At 43.6% G+C, this 13,727-nt stretch overlaps 1 long non-coding RNA gene across 1 annotated transcript; it reads left to right on the plus strand.

Moving 5' to 3' along the window:
* The first annotated feature begins 2,690 nt into the window (after positions 1-2,690).
* Positions 2,691-13,366, plus strand: LOC146891191 (uncharacterized). The gene is made up of 2 exons (XR_014997790.2): positions 2,691-2,751; positions 12,083-13,366. It is a non-coding gene; the product is annotated as an uncharacterized LOC146891191 (long non-coding RNA).
* The last annotated feature ends 361 nt before the right edge of the window (positions 13,367-13,727 follow it).

Below are 13,727 nucleotides of genomic sequence, written 5' to 3' on the forward strand. Positions count from 1 at the left end.
CTTCTCTTCAACTCTTCCTATGACCCACCCCCATCAAATTGGTAGCTTATTTTTCTTTGATGCTATTGTTACACACACATGCACATTCACATGTATGTACAAATATATACATAGAATCTGTTTTCGTTGTTTGTGTGTATACGGTTTTAGAGCTCACGACTTTGCACTGGACAACTGATAAGGGGACTCATCCCTGGGGCGGGATCTAACTCTTCATCTCCCTGCAGTACAGTGGCTAATAGTTCCTTGTCAAGGAGTGTGACCCCCATGATACTGTCCTCTTAGAGTGTCAGCATGTCTATTACACTGCCACTGTTCAGGTCTTGTTTACGGAGCCATTTCTTGGAAAGACTGTTCCACAGCAGACTTCCTGGTATATCAGCTTTTATAATATTTCTTCTCCCTCTCCCATGGTGTTCCCTCAGCTGTAAATGTGATGTCAATGAATTCACTGGGCTGGTTACCCATGATCCCTATTCTGTACTCAGTTTTGGATTTCTGTCATGGTCTGCATTTGGTGTAGAGAGAAGTTTCATTGCTGAGAGGTGAACCTCCACTTATCTGTGGTGTAAGGATAAAATCTAGAATACAGTAAGGGTTATGTTGGTCTGGAAAGGTGGTGGTAGTAAATTCTTTTCCTAGATCCATGGTGGTCTACTTTTCTGTTGTTAAGCTTTATAGAAACTATTCTATAATTGTGGATGAATTAAAAAAATCAATAAGGAAGTGGGCTAAAATTCATATACATTTACTATTAAATTTAAATTTTGGAAATGTTGCTTTCAATATGGTTTTCACTGTATGAACAATATTCTCAATGTCCAGTGGAATTCAATGCATTACCTGTTCCATAATTGGCAAAGATCTTTGGGAAGCCATGCACACCACATGGCTATAATCTGCAGGGACTGAACAATTTAGCCATGGTATTTTCTAGTGCTTTCCAAGGGCTCCAGACACTTTGCTGATTTAACTTTAACTTTTTTTTTAAAAAAATTCAGACAATAGTTCAAGGGAGAGATTAGAAAGTACTTGTGCATGTGTTCATGTGTGTACTGTATGTGTATATGTTTCATGGTGTGCGGGCTCACATGTGTGGAGGTGCATGTCAAGGCCCAAAGTTTATGTCAGGCTTGATCCTCAATTGCTCTTTGTTTTATTGATTTTTATTGATTAGGTAGTATCTGTTGCTGAATCTAGAGCTCACTAATTCTGACTTATTCTTGCTAGCTATCTTTCCCTGGGGAATCTCCTGCCTCTGTCTCCAAAGTGCTGGGATTTCAGGTGACTGTCCATGCTGCCTGGTTTCTATGTGGGTCCAGTGGTGCTAACCCTGGTCTGAACGCTTGCGTGGGAAGCACTTTACTCACTGGGCCATCTCCGCAGTCAGATTATATATATTCTTTTCCTCTTATTTGTACTAGAGAACAAACACAGGGCTTCAAACAGTTAAGCAAGCACTCATTCAGTCAAATACAACCCTGGTCAGTTTTTCTTTCCTATTTCCTTTTCTTCGCCTCTCCCTGTCCCTGTTCTCCATCCCTCTCTTTCTCCCTTTTCTTTCTGTTCACTTCTCCTCCTTTCCCTTCCCTTCCATTTCCCTCCCCTCCACTCCCCTCTACTCCTTTTCCTCAGGGTCTTGCTATATAGCTCAGATTGGCCTTGGATCAATGACCCTCCTTCCTCATCTCCCAAGTACTGGGCTTACAGGGATGTAGTTCTCTATCCTATGAGGTAGGGTTTATGTTGGAGAACTGAGACGAAACAAAGGTAAGGCTGCCTATGATCCACAGAAAGCGGGTGTACGGGCTCTTTGGAGTCTTCACGCTTAGAAAAATCCTTTTGGAAGAGTGAAACATTCTTGCTTACCTCACGAAAGCTGAAGCAACGACAGAAAGGAAATTGTATTCTTGTATCTCCGTCTAAGTGAGATGCCGTGACTTTCTCATATTGACTGATACTGTTCAGAGCAGCCAGGATAACAGGTCTACCTTTGGGGTGTAGCTGAGAGAAAGATTGTAAACATTCTCAACTATGTGGGATTATTTTAAGTAGAAAGAGGCTTCCTGACGTGTTGACCTTGCCGGTGTTTAATTCACACTTGTTCTTTCCTACTCTGCTTTGTTCTTTCCTGTTGGGCTGTGATTGTGTGTGTATGTGTGTGTGTGTGTGTGTGTTTACCTGATTTCACCTTTTCCTAAACTCTCAAGTTCTTAAGGACAGGGCCTGAGTGACAGGAGCTGTATGTCACTCTGGGTGCTTCCCCAGATGCATGCATGGCAAGTCATAAAGATCCAAGACACACTTCTAAAATTCATGGCTGCCTTCTTTGATCTGCTGTACGCATTCAAGTTTTAAAAGAGCAGGTTGGGTCTGGGGTTTAGCTCAGGAGAGAGGGTTTGCCTAGCAAGCACGAGGCCCAGAGTTTACTCTCTAGTTCTGGAAACAAAACAAAACAAAACAAGCAAACAAACAAATGAACAACAACAACCCCCAAAAGAATAAATTTAGTAGGCACTCATCTGCAATTTTGACAAAATTATTGGATCATCCTATTATTTTTTGGTACTATCCTTATCTGAATTTACGGATGGAGATTGACATCCGCCTGACTTAGTGGCCTAGGTTGTGTGGGAAACTCCGAATGTTACTGGGACAGTTCCTCCAAACTAACACATATCTTGTCTTTCTTCTAAAGGTGGACATGGCTACATGGATTTTTTCTTACAGTGTTACTTTCCTAATCTCCAGGTAAGGTTCACTCTGTTGTAATTTGTGAGTCCATGGTGTGTGTATGTGTGTGCGCATGTGCACACATGCATGTGTGTCGAAGTGTACATACACATGGAACATGTGTGGATGCCAGAGGACACCTCTACAGAGTCAGTCCTCTCCTTCTACCTTTACGTGGCCCCAGGCATGGAACTCAGATCATCAGATGTGTGGCACAAGCACCTTTTACCTATCTTGCCAGCTTGTGCTTTTAAAGATTTATTTTTATTTATGCCTCTCTCTGTTTTGTCTCAATTTGTCTATCTGTCTGTTTTTCTCTCTTCCCCTGTGTCTGCACACATGTAACTGTATCTGTGTGTCTGTGCACCCATGTGTAGGTATCTGTGGAGGTCAGAAGAGGGCGTTAGATCTCCTGGAGCTGGAGTGGGTGCTGAGAACTTTGGTCCCCTGGAAGGGTATCAAGGGCTCTTACTTACTGATCTGTTTCTCCAGCCCCTAATTACTTCTGTAGAAGATAAGATGGACTCTTTTCCTCAGAGTAAAAATTTGACAAAATGTAATGAGTGTTGGTTTAGTCTCCTCCCTAATTTGTTGTTGTTGTTTCTAACCAAGTAGTCATTGTACTGTTAGAGAGAAAATTGAGGTCACTGCCTTTGCTACTTTTCTGTTCCTGTTATAAAACACTATAAAAAAGGCTACTTAAGGGAGGGAGGCCTTATTCTGACTCACAGTTCAAGGTGCAGTCCAGCACAGTGGGGGAGTCAGGGCAGCTGGAGCTTGGGGCTGCTTGTCACATTGTATCTGTACCCAGAAAGAGAACAAAGCAGGCACACAGTCAGGTGCCTTTCTCCTCTGTGTGCAGTCCAGGAACCAGTCCAGGGAAATGTACTTTCCCTGTGGATCTTCCCATTCAGTTAACCCAATGAAGAAATTTCCTCATACACATGCTCAGAGGCTCAGCGGTCCCTCACCGTTGTGCCTGGAGATTAGTCTTTTAGGTGACTCCAGACTCTGTGACGCTGACAGGAATGACCATCAATCTTTCCCGTGTGCATTGTTCTGGATGCTTCGTTATAAGCAGACATTTTTATTAGATTGACCAAGGAAAGAGAAGGATGCCAACCTGCATGAAACCGCACAGCACACTAGGAGGGAAATACCCTTTGCCTGGGCTGACTGATGTGATGACCCTTTCTGTCCCTCGATCCTGTTTCTTGTTTGAATACCAAGGTTTTGCTGCACCAGGGAGTTATTCAGTTATCTTGTGTTGTATAAGTGAGATTGAGAGTCTCTTCCATTTAAAGCCTTTATCTGGTAGTGCAAAGACGATGACTTAGGTTTGGGATGTTGGAATCTTGCTGTGAGCTAAAGGGCCTGGAGAAGAACTTGTTAGGGAGTCGTGAGCTTACAACAGTGCTGCGCAGTGGGCAGTGTCCAGTTTAATTCCGCATGTCCAGTGCTCTACATTGTCTCTACCTAAGTTACATGGTCAAGGTAATGGAACAGGATGACAGTAGCCTGTGAAGTAAGCATAGACTAACTTTTCATAGCTTCCTCTCATTTTCTCTTCTAGCTTTTAATGGAAAATTTATTTCCTTTCTTGTATTTCTTTCTTTCCTTCTTTCTTTCTTTCTTTCTTTCTTTCTTTCTTTCTTTCAACATTAATCTAAACCTATTTCTACATGATACTGCACAAGTCCATATATTTCTTGCGATCATTCTTTTAGGGATATTATGGGACACTTTGTGCCTATTCTAGATGGTGGTTAATTTGGACAGAACATAAGCAAGTGGCTCTTTACTCACAGCTGCACACTTATGGTTGACATGTGAGGGCTCTTCTAAAAATTTGACTTTGTTAACAATATTCAATCTTTCTTTTCTTTTCTCTTGCCAATTTGAATTTCAGGGAAAATTCAGCTGAATAAAACATTTCATGTAAATTTTGTTTGATCTTGTTTACATTTTTGCTTCTAATGAGGCGCAGACTCTTAAATCAGCCCACTCGAGCTAACACACGGGAAGGCCCTGCTCCCTGAAAGTCAGCACTCCTGCTCAAGGGCACGTGCTCTTCAGCAGCTTCTGTGCTCCCTAAAAGTCAGTGCTCCTGCTCAAGGGCACGTGCTCTTCAGCAGTTTCCATGCTCCCTAAAAGTCAGTGCTCCTGCTCAAGGACACATGCTCTTCAGCAGCTTCCGTGCTCCCTAAAAGTCAGTGCTCCTGCTCAAGGGCACGTGCTCTTCCGCAGCTTCCGTGCTCCCTAAAAGTCAGTGCTCCTGCTCAAGGGCACACGCTCTCCCACAGCTTGCTTTATTTTTTCTTCAACAAACCTTGCTTCCTCAGCTGCCCAGTTTTTGAAAACAGTTCTGATTTCCTGACAGTGCTTGGATTGTCCAGAGTGAAGCTGAGATGGAAGACTCTGCCCTCCTTCCTCCCACCCTCTGGGGCAGCACTTTCTCTTCCCTGTGGAAGCGTCTATCACAGACACCCTGGTTCCGCTTCTGACTTGCAGCAATATTCACGCCATGCTCAGACCCAGGGGCTTTCTCGTTCCACATTTAGATGTCACTATCAAGCTGGGACAGCTACATGCTCTCGTTTGCCAAGGGAAATGCTCATTCTTCCAGGCTCAACTTAAGTGCACTTCCGCTAGAGCTCTTTCGCACGTTGATCTTTGTTTTGGAACTTCTCGAGCACTGTAGCTGGCACGGCTTCCATGGTAGATAGCAGTGTTCTCAGAGGCAGAGTCCCCACCGGAGCAAATGCAGTCAAGAGGTCACAAAGGGAGGATGCTCATGCACAGTTCACTGGATCATAGGAACCATGCATGATATTTCTCTAACCACAACCTTGCTCCCAGGTGACCATTGCGAGTACATCAGTCCAGCCACTGCCTGGTCTCCGGGAACTGTTAATCTTTATAACCAAGGAATTTTGTCTCACATAACTTATATAACCACCCTCATTTTGCATGTAAACCCCATTACTTTTCCCTCGCCTGTTTCTATACCAGTGCTCTGCCCCGGCTCAGTGTGGTGCCTGAGCTTAGATTTACACGTCTCTTGCTGATTCTTGAGCAACCTCATTTTTTATTTAGAGTCTCTCCTTATTTGTTATTCACGTTGACACAACCATTTTCCCTTTCTTATTGTTAGAAGAATTCATATACATCATATATTCCCCCATTGGTTTATGAGATCCTGGAAGAGGGCCGTGTGCATGTATAGTGTAGAGAATATATGTCAGAATATAGCAGCCTGGTTGTTTATCGGTGAACACACAAATATTGAATCTTGGGCACTCTGCATTCATATCAGTAAATTGCTTTCTCTTTGATCCCCTCTTTTCTGTCTCTCTCTTTGACCTTCCTTTTCTGGGTTCAAGTTATGCCAGGCAGAAGCTTGTTAATGAGGGCCAGGTAGATGGGAGCCATATCCCTTCATGAGCTCTGACAAACTGAATCAATTAGTTCTGATATTCATAATGTGCCGTTTGTTGGTCTCGGAGCCCAACTCACAGAAATGGAATGCTTTCCTGTGCTTTGTGTTTTGAAAGTGTGTTTACGTAAGAACCGAAGAGAATTGGCTTTGCTTCCTTTATGTTTATGAAGATTTTTACTGCATTGTTGAGAAATTATCACTAGGCTTCATAAAGGAATAAACATCTACATTATTAGAGTATGAAATGTCCCGAAGCAACACTTTTCGACAATCTCATTAAATGTAACTTCTTTAACTTCTAAACTCTAATCCGATTCACAGAAGGCAATGTGCTCATGTAACTGCAAAAGTTTAAGACATTCAGAACGATGATGATAATAATAAAGACTCAAGACTCAGGCCATTCATCCAAAGCTGCAAGCAATAAATGCAAAGTTACTGCTATCAAAAATGTACCCAGAAGCATAAATCCACGGAAATGTGTGGGGGGACGGCTGTGTCTGAGCTCCTAGCCAGGCTAGTGGTAAACCTCTAAAGTACGTGGCGTGGGGTATTTAATAACAGTGCACCAGAACTCATAGCAACTTTGTCTTGAGCCCTCAGGAGAGCAGCTTCATTCTCAATCCTTCCACACACAGTGTAGGACAGAAAGCCTCCCAGTTACAAAGAGAGTTTCTCAGGCAGATGCTACAGACAAGCCTAGGACAATAACGCAGGCAGGCAGAGAGTGGAGGTGCATGCTTGAGGCAGTGGCTTCTGCATAGATTCATTAAACAGAGTGTGCCTAAGGGGACTTAGAGTGAGTTTGACAGCAGATGCAGCAGGGAAGGGCCCTGATAAAAGGAGGTAGCAATGCAGACTCAGGATAAGAGAAACCAGGGCATGTAGAGGAACCGGTGATGTGTAAAGGACCGACCAGCCTAGAGACAAGCTAAGGACTAGAATTCAGGATCTGTCCCGCTGCTTTTGAAGGTGGAAATAGAAATGGAGGAGCCTGAATTTGTGCCTTTTGCATTATCTTCTGAATTTAGGTGCTTGTATAGATTTATACCCGAGGCAACCGTATCACAGACTGTGTTTCATTATTGTTGTGTATGGATTTACTCTCCCCCCCACACCAGCCAATTTTAGTCCATACCTACAGTCTCAGCATGAGGAACCATGATGAGGGTAGAACTAATGAGCGATTTGGATGAAGAATTTTGTGAGTAAGCAAAACCAAGGGCAGCCGCTCCCAATCCCGGTCCCCTCATAATTAGAATGTACAGTGAAGACAGTTTCTTCATTGCAGCCAAACTAATTGGCTGCCCGCTAGAATCCCTATTTACTAATTAACAAGAGAAAAAGAGAGTTCAATGTCCTATGTGGTTCACCAGGTCTAACAGTTTCAATCTTCCATTTAGAAAATATTCCACCCAGTTATTGGGTTTCTTCCTCCCTCCCTACTTTTCTTCCTAGTACACAGACAGGCAGCTTTATTAGTGCCTTGTGGGGGTATGAAGCCTTTCGGCATCGTCAAGTCCTTGCTCACTCAGTATGGCCACACACATCCCAAGTATGCACCCAATGTGACCCTCTTCTGCTTGGGTTCTTACAGCCTTGGGAAGGAAAGGGATTTGGTGTAATTTCTAGCCTTTCTGATTCGGCTCTTTTTCTGGGGAAATTGTATTGGCTTTCACCTCCAGGGTCCCTACTTTTCTCTAGAATCCTTTGGGATGCGTTGCTGCCAAGCAGCGGCAACTGCTCCCTCTGGTGGGACCCGGAGCTACTTATCCAAGTGCCTTCTGGCCAGTGGTGTTGACTCAGGAGGGGCGGACACTCCAGCTCTCCCAGCCCCAGGTGTCTCTGCTTTCCTGTTGCCCTGAGGTGCTCACACATCAGTCAGGGATTGGAATAGCTCAGCTCTTTCCCGGGTCAGAACTTGGAGAGAGGCAACAGCCTCTTTCTGACCCTGTATGCCTCGGGACAAAACTCTAAGGAAACATTACCGATACACATTTCCACTCCCTCCTGCTTCTCTCCTTCGCTAGTTTAAAACATTGCTGTGACCAAGAAGGGAGAATTTTCTCTTTGCTTTTCCTATGTCTTATTGTTCCCTCTTGAATCTAGACAGGACTTAATGGAGGTCATTGCCCTGTGTTTGGAAAGACTGTGGTAAATGACGCTCCCTGGCTTGGTGACTGATTTGTCAATGAAGGTTGGTATCTAGAAAAATCATTTCTCAAAACTAGAGTGCGGATCTTGTTGCCTAATCCTCTCTAAATACCAAAACCTGACCCTTTCCTTTGTATTTCTAATTACTAGCTAGAGCCTTCCCCCTCACCCAACAGTCATTAGTAAATACTTTATATCATGCACACACAGAAAGAAAGTAGAAAGCCCATGTGTAGCTCATTCCTGTGAATTGAAATAGTCCGTTTTGGAGAAAAGCATATGGGCTGCAGATACGGCTCAGTGAGTAAAAGGCTTGCTACGAAAGCAAGAGTATCTGAGTTCAAATCTCCAGTGTTCACATAAAAGTTAAGCATTTGCCTATAACCCCGGAATCAAGGAACAGAAAAGATCCCAGGCGCTTGCTGACCAGCTAGGCTTAGTTTAGCTACAACAGTGAGCTTCAGGGGCAGGGAGAGAATATGACTAAAAAATTAAATGGGAGTATATGCAGGAAGTCACCTGAGAGCAAACTCTAGCCTTTGAACTCCCCCACCCTCTCTCTCTCTCTCTCTCTCTCTCACACACACACACACCCCATCAGGAAATGAAGAAAACATACAAGGCTCAGGAAGTAAAAAACACTCAGAAGAAGTTTCAGGAAGATCCTGAAACTTAAAAGATTCACAGGGCCTCTTAAGATTATGTGAGCAATAAGCATTACCGGGTTATTGCTGGAGAGAGTTGAGTCTCTGAGCAGCCCAGCTGTCTAGAAAGGGTACAGGGATCTCCAGGGATGCAACTTTTATGATTCGTCATCAGTGCTGGGGCAGACTTGTCAATGGTACCTCTGCTCTTTAATCATCCGGGGTCCTTGTAAGCCATCTCAGTAAACTCACTGGTTCACTAAATTAGGCTAGGGTTGAATAATCTCTTTAGTGTATCGTTGGTGTCAAATCTAAGGTAAGAAGAATTTGTTCATGTCTCCCCAAGAAAAGTCATGCAAAGTTCTAATTTTAGAAAATGTTGCTTTCTTTGCAGATCCTTAGTTGCTCTTTTCCGTTTCTCCATTGTGTTACACAGGAATCCCAGGCTACACCAGTCTGAGACTTGTTGACCGTGCCCTTTGCTTAACAGAAGCTTCTCAGTTTTAGGAGGTCCCGTTTATTAATTGTTCCTCTCAGTGTCTGTGCTTCTGGGGTCTCCTGTGCCGATGCATTCAAGTGTACTTCCCACTTTCTCTTCTGTGAGGTTCAGCCAATATACATCCTTAACAAAAAATATGCAAGTGTCTCTAGCAAGTATGTAACCAATTTGGAGTTCAGTATGGTGATTTCTCAGAAAATTAGGAAACAACCTACCTCAAGACCCAGCAATACCACTTTTGGGTATTTATTCACCATACTGAAATCCAAAGCAGCTGTACCAGTTTGCACTCCCACCAGCAATGGAGAAGTGTTCCCTTTACCCCATATCCTCTCTAGCATAAGCTGTGATCAGTGTTTTTGATCTTAACTATTCTTTCTTACGGTTGTAAGATGCAACCTCAGAGTTGTTTTGATTTGCATTTCTCTGATGACTAAGGATGTTGAGCATTTCCTTAAGTGTCTTTCAGTCAACAGATTCCTCTGTTGAGAGTTCTCTGTTTAGGTCTGTACCCCATTTTTTTTATTGGATTATTTGTTCTTTCGATGACCAATTTCTTGAGTTCTTTGTATATTTTGGAGATCAGTTCTCTGTCCGACGTGGTGTTGGTGAAGATCTTTTCCCATTCTGTCGGCTGCCGCTTTGTCTTTGTAGGTAATACTACCTCCCTAAGAGCATGGGAGATCTGATCCCCAAGAGTTGTGCCTTCTTGTCTAGGCCTACTTATTAGGAGGTTTCACTTTTTTTTTTCTTGCCTGCCTGCCTTCATTGCTTCCTGGTAACTGTGCCTACTCCGTGGCTGTCACTATTGTCATTCTTTCCTGATACCAGAACCTGTCTTCTTTGGCCTGTCACCATGGCCTGAAGATCCAAGGGCTCTCTAGGAATCCTTCATGTTTTTATCACTACATTGTGACTACTGAGGCATCCAGCATTGTGGACTGAAGAGCTTGTGGTTTCTCAGCTTCTCCAGTGTACAGACAGCCTCCTAGAATCATTGAGTCAAATGCTATAAACCCCTCTTGTAATATGTCCTCACCTAGGTTCTGTTCCTCTAGAGAACCCTGTATACTGGTCATTTAGCTCCAAGACACAGTGGTAATAATGAGTCATTGATTGATCCAGAAGCCATTGATTTTTTTGAGTAAAAAAGGTCCAAATTTCCTTAATATTAAAGAAAATATTCTGAACAATGAAATAAGTGGTATGTTTTAAAGTAATTTCTTTAAATTAATTTCTTTAATTTTCTGCCATTTCATACACTTGAGAAACGTAAGTAACCAGTGCTAAAATACTGAAGATTGTTCTCCTTAACATTGACCTACCAAATTTAAGGTTTTATCTTTTTAGTTGTAGATAGGAATTCAAATCTTTGGACATATATAACACACGCGCACACACGCGCGCGCACGTGCACACACACACACACACACACACACACACACACATATATATCTCACTATCATCTCATAGGTACCCCTGGCATAATATTTTCATCTTGATATCTGTGTTCTATGAAAAGTTGTCCCTGACTAAACTTCCAGGAAGTTTTCTGGATTTGAAGTTCAGCGTTTGGTGATATTTACCTCACATTCCAGCCATCTGTTGAGGAGTGAAATGTCCCTGGGATCCCTGCTGTTCAGTTGGGAAGGGACTGTGTGATGTGTGCTTTCTATGTGAGGACCAGTCTTCAGGAGAAGACCTCACCGTGCCACCTCCATTCAGGCATCTAAACACAAGGCCAGATTTTAGTTGGGGGTATTTACCTTCCTCATTCTCTCAGTTTAAGTTGAACTTTAAAGCTCCTTCTTACTGTCTCGGGCATTTGACTTTAAAATTTAGCTTTCCATGGTATTATTTCAATTTTTTAATTGTACTTTTTAGTAGGTATAAATCTTTTCCTCTGTAACATTTGCATGCCTTACTATGCTGAACTGTGGAGCTGGGGACACGTCTCTGTGGGTGAGAGCGCTGGCTGTGGAAATGTGAGGATCTGAGTTCAAAGCTTGTAATCTCAACTGTGGGAGGAGGAGGACAGAGAAAGGACTTTAATGGCTTGCCTGCCGGCTCACAAGTGAAGGTCAGATTCAGTGAGAGATCCTGTCTCAAGGGAACAGTAGGAACAGTAAAGAATGACATCTTCCTAGTGTGAACATGAAAACGTGGACTTCCATACATGTCTACCCTCCCACAACTTACAAACTCTTCTCTTTAACCAAAATACTTTCACCCCAAAATGTATCCATTAATCAATAATTAAAATTTCATGCTTAGATTGACGTTATGGCTCTGTTGACAAAGGAATGGTCTGTCCTGTTTCAGTGGTTTGTATCAAGTGTACCTAGAAAATATATCCCTCTCTTGAATGTTCCAGGTCCCTCCCCTCTCCTCCCCTCCCCTCTCCTCCCCTCCCCTCCCCTCCCCTCTACTCCCCTCTCCTCCCCTCCCCTTCCTTTCCCTACTCTTCCCTTCCTTTCACTGCCCCATCCTCCTTTTCCCCTCCCTTCTTTCTTCCTTCCCAGCCCCCTTCCCCAGTCTCCCTCTCCTTCTTTCTCCTGAAGCATTTGCATGATGCTGTTTTTTTAGTTTTCTTTATATCTTGCTCTTTTACAGACTTGGATGATTGCAAAGGATTATGAAGTTGCATGGTTTTAACAGAAATGAATCCCCACCACACAGAGGAGAGGTCCTCGAAGAAAGAATAGAGGCCTGTGAACCACGAAAGCTCAGCACACTGGTCCAAGTTCATACTGTTGCCCAGTGGAAGTTAATGCATTCCTGGAAGAGTCAGTCGAGACTCGGGTGTAGGTCTTTTCAGGACACAGGCAGATGACAGCACATCCACACTTGGTCACCGCAGCAGCAAGGCAGCAGGGGTTTCTCGATTTCCCTTTAGGTTCCTGTATCAGCCTCTGCTCATCACAGAGAGGAAAATGTTATTACCAATTCTCTATGGATTAGGAGACGGGCAGAGGCCTGTTTGTTCCAAGTCAGTTTAGATGAAGATGGTTTTTCTAATTCAAAGCTCCCACTCAAAGCCCCATGTAACACACAGAGAACAACATTAGGGTCAGGGTGATTGGGAAAGTTAAAGACTCAGCTGGGAGCATGAGAAGACTGGTAGGAGAAGAATTAAAGCTAGCTAAAAAAAATTAAGTACTGCAGGAAAAAAGGATGCCTTTGACTTTTTTTTTTGTGCGTGTCTCCAAAGGAAATTAAATGATGCAAGTCCGTGAACCACAGACAGAAAACCTTTTTAAATCTCTCTGTCTAGAGGATTGGGTTGTTTGTGGAGGAAGTCAGGACCTGACCCTTGATATTGTAGAACTGGCATTAGATAAGCAGTGTCTGTCTTTAAGAATCCTTTCATGCATGCAATGCATGCACATGCTTATTTTGTAACCTAGGAGGAATGGTCTGGAAGCTGGTGTCTGTTCACTAGACCATGCTTTGTGCTGCTTTCTTAGGAACAGTGAGAATAAGCCATGAGTTCCATCTTCCTGTTTCCTAAGTGTTTGATGGTGCAAATGTATGAGATGTCTGCCGTGGCAGTTTGTAGCTACCAAAGTTTCTTCCCTTCTCTCCTGGCGATTCGCAGGGCTGTGTGACCTCCGGCTTCCTGGAGACTCTGCACTAGCTCTGGCTTGAGGGGATAACCTAGCTAGAACCTGGTTCTCTTTGTTATGGTGATTCCACTTGTATTCAAGGTCTTAGCAATGGGCCGACAGCCTGCCTCCCCTAGCTGACCCTGCCCGAGGGGCCAGGAAGCTTTAATCTTCTCCTCCTGCTCCTGGTTGGGAGGAGGCCTTGCATTTTCGATTCTTCTAGCCCACTGGTATAAATACCTGACTTGAGTTTAATAAAGTGGCCATTTACTCTTGTGAATGAGCAAAGGTTTCTTTTGTGTGTGTCTCTTTTTCAACCCTCAGGACAATCGTCCCTTCTCGTGGGCCCGAGCTCAGGAAGCGCGCGCGCAGCCTGGGTCGGGAGTGGGTACCCATTGGAAAGTGCAGACTCTTACAGCGGTTGACATTTGTAAAAGAAAAACCCTAAGCCTTTCTGTCTTAATTTTATCTTAAATTACACGTGTGTGTGTGTGTGTGTGTGTACATATACATGTGTATGTATCTGCAGCATGCCTGAGGAGGTCAGAAGAGGGTGTCAATTCCCCTCAAGCTGGAGTGACAGGTGATTGTAAGCTCCTTCCAAGCAGTTAATCAGCTGGGGGCTAAGCACACAAATATATAAGCCTATGAGG

The sequence above is a fragment of the Myodes glareolus genome, chromosome 17 (assembly GCF_982192425.1).
Source record: "Myodes glareolus chromosome 17, mMyoGla1.1, whole genome shotgun sequence".
NCBI classification, from domain to species: domain Eukaryota; kingdom Metazoa; phylum Chordata; class Mammalia; order Rodentia; family Cricetidae; genus Myodes; species Myodes glareolus.